We start from the raw sequence: 10,138 nt of genomic DNA on the forward strand, positions 1-10,138 counted from the left end.
ACCACCACCACCACCACCACCACTCCACCCACTTCTTTATTTAAATAAGTTCCACGCTTGCAAAAGAAATGGGAGAACAGAAAGAAAATAAAGTGTCAAGGAGGGGGGAAGACGGGTAGTTGGGTGGCTGGGTGAAAAGGCGAGGAGGAGTTGGGTGGTGTTGGAGGTGGTGGAGGGGTTAAATGAATCATTCATTAGGTCCACAGAGAAAGGGGAGCGCAGGGAGAACGAGAGAGAGAGAGAGAGAGAGAGAGAGCGTGGAAGAGACACAGAGCAGCAGGAAGGAGAGGAGGAGGAGGAGGAGGTTGTTCAAAGGGGAAGGCAGTTGATTTTTCTGGCCCATCCACAGAAGCAGGAGGTCGGTCGCGAGGAGCCCAGGGGAACCCGGCCTGTCTCCAGCGGAGAGACGGGGGTTCGGTTTGGTATAGACCCCGGGCCCCCTCCTGCGTGCCCCCAGGCTGATAGGGTCGGCCTCCAGATCTCTCTAATGAAGCCCCTGGCCTCTTCACCGCAGGCTGGGCTGCAAGAGCTGCAAAAAATGTCAAGCAATGACTTTCTTCTTCTTCTTCTTCTTTTTTCAGCGCAAAATCACCAGCTGGCACTGTACTTTTTTGGGGGGGGGGGGGGTTAGGGGACTCACATATACACAGCAGTCCCTTAAATAGGCTTGTTTGTTCCATCAAACTCCATGAATTGATCTGCGTTAAAGAAAGCGATTAAAAAAAAAAATAATAATAATCTTGGATCCGCCTCCTTTTCGGATCCACTGCAAAATGTATTGGGTTCTTTCTTGGACCGTGTGTCGGCCTTCCCATGTTTTCGTGGAAATCCGGTAAGTGGTTTTTGCAAACAAAGAAACAAACTGACGGGGGTGAAAACATAACCCCCTTGGCAGGGGTGAAAAAGTGAACTGTCCCGTTATTTAGAATGAAAACACGTGTTGTCAGTGAACATTTTACTTTTACAGAAATGTTTTTAGTGATGGAAATTAGTTTAAATTAAAGGATTTTCTTGGTCGACAGGACGGTTGTCAGATTCTGTTAAATTGGTAAACTTTAAAAAGCTTTGACAGGTTCTTTGTGTTTACCTTCACAGGAAACATTAGACTTAGAGAGACATGGTTGTAGTTGCCGAGTCATATTTACTTATAGTGCGTAAAGCCTGACGCGTCCACTCGTGTTCATCAGAACTCAATCATGATCGAGGCGGCTGGTGGATCTTGGGTAAACGCCGACGAGCGTGAATGACTTGATGATGAAAAATCGCTCCTGCACTTTTTGCAGCGTTGGGAGCTTCGTCCTCACCTTCATCTCTTCATCCCTCCCTCCGTCGTCTCTCCAGCAACGTGTGTGTGTGCGTCTGTGTGTGAGAAAGACGCGTTGGCCTTTCTCACACACAGACGCACACACACACACACGCTCGCACACGTGCACACACACACACACACGCTGCCTTTGATTTTTGCATTCCTAGGCAACCAGCCACCATGCACGATCCTCGGATCACCCCGAACACCAGCCGCTCTGCGCTGATTGAATTTCCTAATTGCTGTCAGTGCTGTCGTCAGGCTCATGAACCCGGAGCAGCATGAGATCACAGAGTAGAGTCTGTTGATCGATTCGACTGTTATTTCATAAGGTCTGAGCTTGATTGACCAATTTTAGGAAAATTTTACGTTTTAAATCAACACATATCTTGACTTTTCGTACAGTTATAAAATTGGGCATTTTATATGTTGTACATACACATATTAATTTTCCTCTAACCAGATTCATCTGTGTTTGCCCTCTCTTATGGCATGTATTTTAATTTTTTAAGTTATTTCACTTTAGTTTTATTACTGTAAACTCAATTACAGTGCAACACAGAAGTGTAACATCTCCTGTACAGACTGAGAAAGATGGGTTTGTAGGTTGGACTCTTAGACCGTATGTAAAAATATAAGTAAGTCACCGGGTCTGGAAATGCAGAAGAGCCTCTTTGCAAAAGTCTATGTCTTTGAGAAAATGACTTGATTTTCAACGTCAGTAAACATTTTCCTGAGGAGTTTATGGTTCAGTCTCTAGATTCAAGTCTTCTTCAATAGAGGTCTCATTTAGAGTAAAATATATAATGATGAAGTACAGTATGCATTGGAGTGTGGATGCAGTGTGATTGACAGCTAGTACGGTCGAATCTCAATCAGACCCACCCCCGCTCCTACAGTACGTCTGGTTCGCAAAAAACCAAGATGGCGCTGGTCAAAATGCAGAACTCGAGGCTTCAAAACGGAGTCTGGATGTGCCAGTTCAAATATGAACAAATATGATAGAATTGTTGCTTCTATGGAAATGTTCTTATGTGCATGGGTACTTTGAAATGTAGGGATCACATTCAGTTCAGTTTCGACTTGGATAAAAAGCGGAATTCCACAAACACTTATTATTTTTCTCTCGTTTCTCCTTCTGCAAATGATCAAATCACGAGCACATCAACTGATGCCAAATCCACATGAGAAGCCTTTTTCCGCACTGCAGCCGTGTGCTGCAGGCTGTTGTCTATTAATGGATCCTGGCATTGATAAAAGTCCATTGACTGACTTAATATGCTATTGCATCAACTTTGCTGTAGTCATTAACAAGGGAGGCGGGCAGAAGTCTTCAAAAATCTTCCCACCATCATCGCTTTCCTTTCCTCCCTTCGTTCTTTCGTATTTTTCCCCCGCTTATTGTAATTCCACAGATGTTCAGACGTCCCCGGGTCAGAGAATCCAAAGAAACCTTTTCCACGAAATTTCCTTGTAGGGTTTTTTTTTTACTTCTCCGCTCTCTTTCTCTCTTCCTTTTGCCTCGAATCACTTCAGGGACGCAGTCAAGCACCGTAGCGACTAATTAGATTAGCAGCCGAATTAAAAGTTGATTATTCCCTGGGTATGCCCTGGAAATATATTTGCACTGTGGCATTTAACTCTTAAAACCGTCCGCGTTAGCACAAGAGCTTTGACGCCGGGTCTGCGGGGACAGAGTGTGCACGTGCATATAGTATATGTGTGTGTACGTCGTGCACGCTTGTGTGCTAATTAAGCTAATTTAAACACTTTGAAAGTCCTTCTGATGAGGCTAATTAGCGCTGCAGCTCATCATTAGCGCCGCCGCCGTCTCCTTATAGGACGACAGTCTGAGTCGAACGAAACAGCTCAATCGCGGCCCATCCGGCGCCACGTTGTCCATTTCTCTCGACTCTGTTTACCTGTGTGCCTGTTGTTTTTCTGTTGTCTTGTTTGTAGGTGTAAATGATACCGTCCTACGTACTTTTTTACCTTTCTATTCACAAAGTGAATTGGCGCGCTCTGTCAAAACTGTGACGTTGTTACTGGACTTATCGGGATTTATCGGCCTGAACTCCAATGATGAGAAACATGATGAAATACAATTTAAAGATCCTTAAGCCTATGTAGTGTTGCTAAAGTGATTTGTTGTTTGGTGTAAGGTATTTAGTCACCGCTAAGCCTTTTTTGGGGAGCCTGTCCTCCAACTTATACAATGAACGACGTTGTTTTCTGGAACAGCATATTACGACGTATGTGGTCGTTCTAAAGTACTGTATTCGCACGGCCACTAGAGGGCAGCGGTCGAGTTTGTGTGTTTCAGTGAATTTCCTTATATTCTCCAATGCAATCGTGCAGATTCTCTGCAATGTCACCTTAACCCAATCCATCAATACCTTAACAAGCTCATTAACCTTGGTTGGTGAAGCCCACAATGCAGTGAGGTGGAAACCGTATCTGTGGCGTAACGCCTGTCACTGGTAGAGGCGCTACTTTGGGAAACGGTCGACGTTGGTCGTTTGTACCACATACGACAGAGTTCGTCTTATGAGCTGGAGGACTTGTTATTTTTTGGCTAGATGCCAATCATTTGTGGCATACAGCGAATGCCTTGATTACCAAAAAGAAAGGATACAGGTCACAGCTGAACAGTTTCCCATGTTAGCGGCAATTGTCCCCTGCACATGGATGGATTACTGAATGGACAATGAGGCTTGGGGGCCCCTGAATAAGAGTTTCTTTGAATCTGTGGCTCCTGTTCTGATGTCCAGGAATCCAATTTCTCCAAATCTGTCCAGCGTGCCTCTTCTGTCCTTCTGTTCCACAATGGTCTCGACAAAAAGTTGCTCTTTGCATCGCTTTTATCTGCAGCACACAACTCGAGGTTGTCCGTATCTCTACTCTGCTCTCTTGTGGCCGGCTTGTGTGGTAACACAGATCTACGGCGGAGTCCAGGTGAAATCTGTGTATTGAATTGGGAATTGCAGGTTTGAAATTTTGTTAGCCTACTTGGCGCTGGGGTGTTAGGGGCGGTTATCTTTACTGTATCCAAGGCCAAACGAAAAATATCCTTTGTTGTGATTTGGACCGAACGGCACAAAGTCACGATCTTTGTCTCACTCTCTGTCTCGGTTGTCCCTTGAAGACGCCCCAAATTTGTGTAGCTTGAACCATTTTTCCTTTTTGGACATAGAAGACAGTAACCCGGCAGAGTGTCTCATCGATCTGATCTGGTATACCACCTCACTCAATCCCATTTTGCTCTGTGTTTAAATGTGATGTGTGCATGTACAGTAGAGTGCACTGAGTGGACACCGGGCCGGCCAGAGGCAGAAAAACAAGGGGGCCCTCCATTCATAATTCACTAGGTGGAGTACTGTAAGAGTGTTGGTGGGGGAGAACGAGAGAGAGAGAGAGAGAGAGAGAGAAGAGAGGCAGGCGGGTCCATTAATGGAGTAATCTCGTCCTGAGAGGTCGGGGAGCAAAAACATCCTACCTCCAATTTTTGATGGGATCTTGTTCGTGTGTTTTTCACTGTGGCTGAAAGTTTACGTGGACGCTCAGGGGTTGAGCGTACAAAGGGGGTCTCGGCCCCTTAAGAACTTGTACAAATGCACTGCACAACTTCCGAAAATGCGAGATTGCCAGAGAGAAAAAATGACCTGTCTCAAGATAGCCGTCGCATTTCTAAAGGTTCGAAATTTCCTTTTACCTCCTGAATCTTTCATTGTAGCCAATCACATCGTTTGAGGTTTTGTGTCTCGAGGTTTTGAGACAATCAGTCTTTAATCAATGCAACGTGGCTTCTTCCGGAACGTCGTAATGGCCCGTCAGTGAAAACGGGGGCCTCGGCTCTGACCTATTTAAGATGTTTTGTTTGCGATCGGCGACATCGCGGACGCCACAGGACCACCGCCGCGGACGCCGCAATTCATTCGGGTGTTGGAAATGAGGTACAAGAATACCGCTGTCCCAAATTGGACACTTGGGTTCTTTTCTTTTCGAAAATGTGCTTAAGTAGACGTCTTGCCAGCGAAGTCCAGTGGGACAGAGACAGAGATATGTAGTGTCCAGTCAAGTGTGTCAGTGAGTGTTTTGTTGCTTTTTCACTACACATGTGACTGTTCTGAGCACTCATAGGACATGTCTGCTGGGACACGGGTACAGTAAGGTTAGCTCTGTGTGTGTGTGTGTGTGTGTGTGTGTGTTTTCAGCTCTAACCTGTATCAGCAACCTGGAGGAGCATCTGTGCAACTTTCTTTTTCTTCTTCTCCGCCTACAAACCTACGAACCGCAGTCAATCAGAGCTGACAGTTGAAACAGCGACTTGATTGGCGCGGGCCAAAGTCAAAAGGCCAACACTGGAAAAAAACAACAACAAAAAAAAAAACACCTGAACAAACACATTGACATGATGATAGGTGCATTCATATTTTATATTTACACAAAACACAGACTAAACTAGACGGCACAGAGACTGTGTTCCTCGGCCAAGGTCGCACACTCCTCCAAGTTTATTACTGTTTTTTTTCCTATAATGTAGAAAAAATGCTTCATCATTTACAAAAAAAGTCCTGTTGCACTGACATAGTTATGGAAAATCATGGGATACAAATGTTGGAATGTTGCTGTTCATCCTGAAATGTGTGTTTTTTCAAGTGCACTGTTTAATGGGAACGTTGTGAGATTGTGTTTTATCATAACCATGATGAATAATTTAAAGCTACTCTAGTCAATGTTTTTATATATTAAAATAATAAACACAAGACTGTGTATTTTTGCGAGGGAGGTTGCCCGCAGTGATTAAACCTCACAGAAACACTGGCAGGAAGAGAACACTCGAGCTCCATGGCGCGTTTTAGCATTTTTTCTTTTAGCGCGTTGATTCACAATCTTTTTTTAGCTCGTTGTTTTGGTTTTTGGCTCATATTCCATCAGCTTTTTTCAGAAAAAACGAACCCCCTCTGATCATATGTGTACAAAGAAAAGCTCATGGAGAAGAAAATGAATGATGAATCAGAAATGTGGTGGAGAACAAAACAGAACAAAAACTGAAATTAAAAATATTATATACACGGAGCATGGAGGTTACAAATGAAAAATTCACTGCATTTGGATGCACACACACACACACACACACACACACACAGACACACACACACACACACACACACACACACACACACACAGACAGACACACACTCACACACTGTGCATGTAGCTCTCAGTCTCATGGACACAGGGAGTCCCAACCTCCTCATTGATTCTTGCTCACTGACTGTCCCACCGGCCTTGTCCTTTAAAACACAGCCGTTAGGAAATTCACTGGCAAGTGTGTGAGACCCTCTCTCTGTGTGTGTGTGTGGGTGTGTGTGTGTCCTTGTGTGTGTGTGTACTTCCTCACATTATCTGCATGGCTGGACTCGGAGCACTATACCGGAGAGTCATGATTTATGTTACCCGGGCAGCTCTGCAGGGGCAGTGTGTGTGTGTGTGTGTGTGTGTGTGTGTGTGTGTGTGTGTGTGTGTGTGTGTGTGTGTGTGTGTGTGTGTGTGTGTGTGTGTGTGTGTGTGTGTGTGTGTGTGTGTGTGTGTGTGTGTGTGTGTGTGTGTGTGTGTGTGTGTGTGTGTGTGTGTGGCCTGACACACACGTCAGAGGTCAAGAATCTGGCCGGGTGGAGGCAGCCGAGGCATCAGTCGTTTCCTCAGGTACTTCTTCACGAAGCTGCGTCTTATCTCTCTGTGACGTGACTGTAACCATCAATGCAAACTTTTATTCAAAAAACAATGACTGGGGCTATAAATAAAGACCAGCAGCTGCACCTGCCTCCGAGATATTACATCACATTACAACCCTGATGAATATTGATGCTTTGGATTCATTATTTTTGGATCAACGACCACACTGGAGGTCGTCATCCTTCACTTTCTGCCGTTGAGTGAAGTCCATCCTTGTAATTTGGCAAAAAGAAAACCGCAACAAAATACCTTTGTTACTTTGAAAGACCAACCAGCAGATACATGTGACGTTTGCCTTGAGCGTTGCGCCGTATCGCTTCCTCAAGAGCCTTCCTCTCCTCCGCCTCCATCCTCTCCTCCGTCTCTCGGCTTTCACCTGCCCAGGCTCCCTTGCTCCTCTCCTCCACCTGTAACCCCCACGAGGATGTCTCGTGCTGGCCATGCTGTTTTTTTGGGGGGGTTTTTACGTGCCATTGGCTTTGCCATGTTACAGTTCTGTCTGCCGCCTCCTGCATCATTTAACAGTAACCTCCCACAGTGGTGCGGCAGACAGGTAGAAGAAGAAGAGGAGGAGGAGGAGGAGGAGGAGGAGGAGATGGAGATGGAGGATGAGATGGTGAAGTGGGGCTGTGGGAGGCAAAGGGAACGAAGACAAGATGAAGAGAATAGCTACAGTAGACAAAAGCAAAAACTAAAAAAAATGAAGAAATAAAGAGTTGAGAAACAAGAGATGTGAAGTTAAAAACATAACATGAACACTTAAGAGAATAATCTGCCAGTCAGAGAGAATCTCACCACGTCTCATCCTCTGATCGGAGACTTGTAGCTGCGCTTCCCTGTTTCGCCGACGGAGACGTGTCATGCTGCGTTTGTTTCCTCCTGCCACCCGCAGCATCGAGGGCTGGCTCTCTACCCAGAATGCCTTGTGAGAGGAATATAAATGACGGGCCAGTCACACATGCATGTATCATCTATATTTAAATGTGCTCTCTGCCTCGCTGGTGTTTGCCGATGACGACACACGTGTAGGTTAACTTTTTTTTTTTTGGGACGCTCTCGCCAATGCGAGGGAGACCTTTGGAAGAAGTTTTATTCTTTTCCTTTTTTTGTTATTTCATCCTTATCGTTTATCCTTATGGCAACTGCTTTTGTCTCATTTTACACGTCTCACCTTTTTCTCCACACTGGCGGGTTTTTTGCCCCGTGCACCTTTTATGAGTGTGGCTCTTGAGAAAAAGCTTTAAAGCTACAGTGTGTAATATTTAGAAGAACTTATTCACATATATTGTCCATAACTATGTGTTCATATAATGTATAATCACCTGCAGCAAAGAACCAATGTATTTTCTCGTCCAGTCTGAATGAGTTGAGTATAGTTCCATGAGGTGGACCCGACCTGCGTGTGAGTCGCCACGTTCGCTGCGTCGTGTTGAATACGGTTGTTGCACAAAACGGTTTCAGAATACGTCGCTCTCGCGTTGAATTTTCAGAATGAGCGGTGCGCCGCCACAAAGTGTCCCCTGTTGGTCGCTCGGGCGGTCGCGGTTCGCAACTTTACCACCAGATGCCGCTAGAAGCAGAACTTTTTTTTTTTCAAGTGTGCGTCTGCTCAATTAGCACCAGCACATCTTTGACTTCAGGCGTCTGACGTGACTCTGAAATGAACCCCTTCATTCAGTCTCAGGAAACCTGTGGATTCAGCTGAGCGTCATTGATTCATCCACCGGCTCCTTCTTGCGTCAATTCCACCGGAGATCCCACGTGTCGCATTCCAGTTTCCTCCTCGCTTCGCGCTCTGTGAAACAACGGGAGCGAGTTTTTATTAATTCATCCAGCTTTTTAAAGCTTTTGGTTTGGTTTTCCTCCCTCCCCGGCTGCCCACCGAGGGGCCCCGGCGCGCGGCTGCTTTTTCCTCCTGGTCGCGAAGAAGTCCAGCAGGAGTATATATCTCTTTATTCTTATATTATGTATCTCGCTCACACCTCCGCTGCCCAGAGGAGGGTAAGTTATCCAGGCAGCCGGCCTTTAAGTATTTATCCAGCGCTCGCTCGACATCACTGGGTCTGCGGGATGAACATAATTTCATGAGAGAAGCTGGCGGATCAGCGGACAGATGGAATCAGAGGCAAGGGGAAGGCGAAGCAGGAGGTTCATATATGTGTAAGTATTAAATTTGCATGCTGTGTATGCTTCTATTAAATGTTAAATCTATGTCCCACCACCCGCCTCTTACGTCTGCCTTTTTAGGAAGGCTTTTTTTGATTTATTTATTTTAAATTTTAAAGGTGATGACCTTAAAATACCCCAAAAGCCGAACGCCTCTGATACCGAAACAAAAACACTCACCAGACTGACGAAGAATCAAATACACTAGTTAAACATCACGGCGGGGGAAGATGCCAGAGTCGGACAGACAAATATCAGTTTTCCGTTATATAAGCATATGGGGGATAAGGATGCAAAGAGCCATCCAGCGTGGAAGTGGGGGCAGAGTCGGTTCCTGTCTATAAATTATTTACAGCGGAATTTAATTTTCTCAGCTGCAAATTTCACTCACATTAATGTTTCCCCTCGTCGAGACGTGTGCGTAAAAAATGTGGGGCGTTGAAAGGATGTGACACGGGGTTGTTGTTTTTTCTTCCGTCTTCCTCAGGTTGGACCTCCAACGAATATCTGAACGTGGTGACCAAAGAATCCCGCTGCCTTCAAAAACCGATGACGGGGTCAATCGGAAGCCGTCGCGTCGGCCGTGGTTAAAGCAGCAGGAAGAAACGGACAGAAATAACACGCTCAAGTTAGACAAAGGGGGCGGGGCGGGGGGCGGGGGGGGGACACACACGCCAAGACGGAAGAAAAACACAGAAATAGAGAAGAGCGAGTCACGGCGACATGGGAAAGCGATAAAAAGTGAGGAGACGGAGAGACGGAGGGTTATGCCACACCTGGCAGAGGGTCAGCAAAGCACTCTGCACCCATAACCAGGTTAATGGGGGGGGGGGGGGGGGGTTGATGGGAGTGGCGGTGGTGCTGGCGGAGAGAGGGTGGGGAAGGTTGTTTTTGAGTGAAGCTTAAGAGTAAAGTAAAGCGACGGAG

This window comes from Scophthalmus maximus, chromosome 2 (assembly GCF_022379125.1).
Source record: "Scophthalmus maximus strain ysfricsl-2021 chromosome 2, ASM2237912v1, whole genome shotgun sequence".
Classification (NCBI taxonomy): domain Eukaryota; kingdom Metazoa; phylum Chordata; class Actinopteri; order Pleuronectiformes; family Scophthalmidae; genus Scophthalmus; species Scophthalmus maximus.